We start from the raw sequence: 5,000 nt of genomic DNA, 5'->3' as shown, positions 1-5,000 counted from the left end.
ATATATACCAGCACTCAGGGCCGGACCAAATGAGTTGTAAGGGGGGGGGGGGGGGTCCTCCTTTTTTTTGGGGGGGGGGGAAATCAGCGAAGTGGCGAAGCCACAAGCGCGCGCCTGCAAAGCAGGCGTGCGAACTAGGGGGGTCCGGGGGCATGCTCCCCCGGAAAATTTTTGAAAAACGGTTAAAATCTGTGCAATCTGGTGCATTCTGGGCCTTGTTTTGAGGGTTAAGAGCAGCATTTTTTGGTGCTAAAACTAGTAAAAAAAACCACCACTCAAAGCAAGGTACATGCTTTTTCCTGGGGTGGGGTTCCGGAACCCCTGGAACCCCCCCCCCCCCCCCCCCCTGGGTCCGGCCCTGGCACTGACTGGCTGTCCATTTTATTGGCTCACGTAAGTGTAGCCTATGCGATCGTAACTTTGTCTGTCTGTGCGTGTGTGCGTGTGTACGTCTGTGGTAGAAACTTTAACATTTGAAGACGTCACATTATGGCGAAAGAGGGTTAGACGTCACGCGAAGGAATTACTGAACGTCTCGGTCATTGTTATTTTGAGCGGGCCGAGACTAGTTGGCAGTCGTGTCCCTGTAAGTTACAGGGTACATGCAGACAGACAGATCTAGATCTAGTGTCTCGCTTTCTTGCACAGTGTCACCTATGCTTACTGTGTGTGTGTGTGTGTGTGTGTGTGTGTGTGCGTTTGAACTGCTCTCATAGTGAAGTCTTTGGGTGGTCTACACACCTACACACTGAGGACCTAAATCTTTCTGAGGACTTACATCAAGTCCTCACTTTTTTTTTGCTTGGAACTATCTCTTCGTGAGGTCCTAAACTAGTTGGTAAAGTTTCAGCATAGTACTCAGAATGTTGTCTCCACTAGAATTTCGTGTGCGGAGTGTATAGCAAGTTCACACACTTTTGCAGAGATTTGGGGCAAGTTTTTTCTAAGTGTGTATAACGAACCAATCAGAAAGAGGCCACGTGATCAACAAATCTCGTGACATTGCCACGCCAATGAAAATGCTTTCTTCTGGGTGGGAAGCCATTTTGGTCAATGTGGGGACGCGCGAGACGATGTTCGTCGCTGCCGTCAGACAACTGAATAACAGAACTAAGGTAAGCGGCCGGCACTTTTCAATCACGCATTTTCTTAAACTGAATTCTACTTATTCGTGAGCGAGACCTCGGTATGGGTCATGGACTGGAGTCAAACCACCCTTAACACACACTCATATATAGTCATACATACTAGTCTGACGCACACACTCCATGGACTGTCTAGAGTCAAACTGAAGTGCACACATGTGATTTGAGTTCTGACTGGGACATCAATATTTCTCTGTCGAGTAGCGATGAAAATCTGGAATCTGATGTAGACTGGGTTGATGTTGATGATCCTGCGTGTTTCGCCAGTTCTGTATGGCCGACAGAGCCCTTCGATAGTTGATAGAATAGGCCACGGTCAAAAGATCGTGTAGGTTACCTAGCTCAAAGTTAGGCTAGGATAGCAACTGATCAAAAGATCAGACAAAGGCTCAACAGCCTAAGTACCAGTCTGTCAACATATCATATCATATATCATATGAGTGCAAAACCCGTAGATTTTTTTTCAAGTCTTTGTTTTGTGTGTGTGCAGTTTGATGTGTCACTGTGTGCCTATTTATGTTTTAATGTCTCACTTTGTCTTTGATTCACAAAAGGGATTTTGGGTAAAACAAAGCTGTCAGCGTCTCTTGTCTCACTGTGGTTAATATGGTAGCACTCGTATTGCTGTGTGTGTGCGCGCGGTGAGGTCATGGACAAATTCAAAATAGAAACAGCATGGTATGGAAAAGTCATTGATTTTTTGGGGGGTGAACCTGTATGGAGCCTGACTATCTAGTCTAGGTGATAGAGTTAAAACACGGGTAATATCGCGTGCATTCCAGACGGCTGTTTATGGCCATTTTGAGTGGAATGGCTCTCAGCAAACCTTAATTAGAGTAGGCTGTACATGTACCCTAGTTATCCCAACGAAGTGTTCTGCACATGAAGATGAATGATCAAATTCAAAGATAGCATATTCAGTGTATGTTACACAACGGAACTCTTCAAGTTATACAGAAACTTAATTTGAACAAAATGTAAAAACATTTTAAAAAAAAGAGAAGAGAATAAAGAATACATTTAAAAAAAAAACTTGTGTGTGACATTATTTGAATATTTCCCTTTTAAAAAATCATTAACCATCTCAGAAAGCTCAAAATGACATTTAAAATCTAATTGTGAGAGCTATGAAAACAAAAATGTCTGTGAAGCTTCATTTTCTTAGGCATAGTTGCCTAGCACTAGACAGGCGATAGGAGAGAGTTTAAACACGGTGCCCGATTTATCTGCGGATTGTTGACTTGCATACATGTAACTACACAGTAAAATGAGAAATTTTCATTTTCTTATGGATAGAGTTGCCTAGCACTAGATAAGAGGTGATAGGAGAGAGTTTAAACGCGGTACCCGGTTTCTCAGCGGATTGTTGACGTACATGTAACTATACTGTAAAATGAGTAATGTTCTTCAATGTTTCATGAACAAAAAACATGCAGATGACATTACAAGTTCGCCAAACAATTAAGCGGGCATTTTTATTAAAAGTGAGGAACCCATGCTTTTTATCATTTTCCCAGCACTGAACGTTGGCTGTTTGGCATAGTAATAAGGCCTTAATTTTTTGTGCAGTCTTGGTGAATAGCTAAAAAAAAAAAAAAGTGATGGATCCAGAAATGGCGAGTCATCTGTGGCGTACAGGGTGGAGGTGGGACATCCCGGTTGAAGATGTAAGTATTGGAAATTATGTTGTGCACAACAGGTGGCATTGGTGTACATTAATTTACAGGGGACAATAACATTCTCTATTTTGCGATGTGAGTTTTTTTTATAACGGAATGATAGAATCTCCAATTAAATATGGCATAACTCTGTTCCATAATACCCCCCCCCCCCAAAAAAAAAAAAGTATGCTTCCAAAGCATCTGTGCAATTATTTTGGTAAAGTGTAGACAACCTTTAAAGGTGCTTGTCGACATTTCTTGCATTTTTTTTCAAAATCACGACGTTAGATGTTGCTATAAAGTTATGTCAGAAGATCAAAGAAGCATGGGGAAAAAAAGAAATACAGGTTAAAAAACCCTTATTTTGGTGGTAAGTTTCAAACACTCCCAACTTTGTTTTTCTTAGTTCTTAGTCAGGTAAATAATAAGAAGGGTGTAACTTTTTGGTTTCAGAAATCTAAGAGTTGATAGATAATTTGACCAGGCTGATTTCGCTTCTGATTAAAAATGCCCAGCAAAAAATTGTCGGGTTTGAACTGTAGGCTTACATTGAAATAAAAAATGGACGCTGAAAAACAAGCTTTAAGTTTAACTCAGGAAATCTTAGAATTGATTACAGATGTTTGTGAAGAATGAGATCCACGATAAGGGATTAAGACAATAGTTATTAAAATCTTGTTCAACACTTTTTCTTCTTTTTATATACTCAAGGAACACTCATCGACGGCAGAGACACCAACCCAAAGCATTCACAGCCAACCTCAACCTTTTGAAAGCTTGGATGAGCCAAGCAGGGATGAGGTGTCAGTCGCAGAAGTTGTTCCTGAACACAGTAAGTAAAAGTAGCTTTATTTTGCCTGTTCCATCAAATTCTACGTGCATGTTAGTTATGCAGGGCTAGTACATAATCTTTGCTTGATGCCATGGGTGATCCTTATCTTTGTTGTTCTGCTTTAGTTGGATTTTATTGAATAAATGACGTCTTGAAAGAAATGTACCAACCAATGCGTTGACAGTTGGAATCTCGTTGGAGTCCCCAGAATGTCAAATGTGTGTTGTCAAATAGTCTAGTCTCAGGTGTGTATATACGTTTGTGTGTGTGTTTGTAAGCAGCATAAGTAATCTTAAGGACCTACACGTTTTTAATGTCTTGATGTCGTTCCGTGCATTTAATATGGGCCTAATTCAGAATATTGTTTTAAGTCCTCAGTAGTACAAACGTGTGTTTTCATATTGTCTTTTGTCAGGTGTGTATGTAGTCGATATGTCTGTGTGTGTGTGTTTGTAAGCATCATAAATAAACTTGAATCTGAGAACTCTTCTAGCAATTTCCAGGCATAAGAATTGTCCGCAGATCTGCAGATTTCAGATACAAACACTGCGGTTTCAAAGGAAAATAAATGTCTTCCAAAAATTTTAAAAAAATATTCTATTTTATTTTTGTATTAAAGACAGAAAGGTTGAAACTTAACACCAACCACCAAAGACTTGTAAATCACCTTTTGAAGATATACATTATTTTGATATATACCATTCCAACTCAAAGCTATTTGTGTTTACATCCTGTCAAATACATTCACAAACTTTTGTTAATAGACACTGAGTGCTTCGCTGAGTCAAGCAGGGATGCTGCAGAGCCAGTGGCGGAAGTTGTTCCTGAACACAGTAAGTAAAAGTACCTTTATTTTGCCTGTTCCGTCAAATTCTACGTGCACTTTAGTTATGCAGGGCTAGTTCATAATCGTTGGTTGTTGCTGTGGGTGATCCTTATCTTGTTATTCTGCTTAAGTTGCATTTAATTGAATACATGACTTGTTGAAAGAATTGTACCAACCAATGCGTTGACAGTTGGAATCTCGGGCACATTACACAATGGCATATTCAGCTTTGTTATGGTGACTCGTTGTTACACACCTCCACTTGTAAATCATCTTTTGAAGATATACATTATTTGGATGTATACCATTCCAACTCAAAGCTATTTGTGTTTACATCCTGTCAAATACATTCACAAACTTCTGTTAATAGACACTGAGTGCTTCGCTGAGTCAAGTAGGGATGCTGCAGAGCCAGTGGCGGAAGTTGTTCCTGAACACAGTAAGTAAAAGTACCTTTATTTTGCCTGTTCCGTCAAATTCTACGTGCACTTTAGTTATGCAGGGCTAGTTCATAATCGTTGCTTGTTGCTGTGGGT

At 40.2% G+C, this 5,000-nt stretch overlaps 1 long non-coding RNA gene across 1 annotated transcript; it reads left to right on the top strand.

Annotated features, from left to right (window-relative positions):
* The first annotated feature begins 409 nt into the window (after nucleotides 1-409).
* On the top strand, nucleotides 410-4,471 carry LOC138948998 (uncharacterized). The gene is made up of 4 exons (XR_011450141.1): nucleotides 410-1,115; nucleotides 2,715-2,812; nucleotides 3,518-3,638; nucleotides 4,403-4,471. It is a non-coding gene; the product is annotated as an uncharacterized lncRNA (long non-coding RNA).
* Nucleotides 4,472-5,000: the final 529 nt, after the last annotated feature.

This window comes from Littorina saxatilis, linkage group LG15 (assembly GCF_037325665.1).
Source record: "Littorina saxatilis isolate snail1 linkage group LG15, US_GU_Lsax_2.0, whole genome shotgun sequence".
NCBI classification, from domain to species: Eukaryota; Metazoa; Mollusca; class Gastropoda; order Littorinimorpha; family Littorinidae; genus Littorina; species Littorina saxatilis.
The sequence above is the reverse complement of the archived record's forward strand: the minus strand, read 5'-3'. Positions and strand labels throughout refer to the sequence as shown.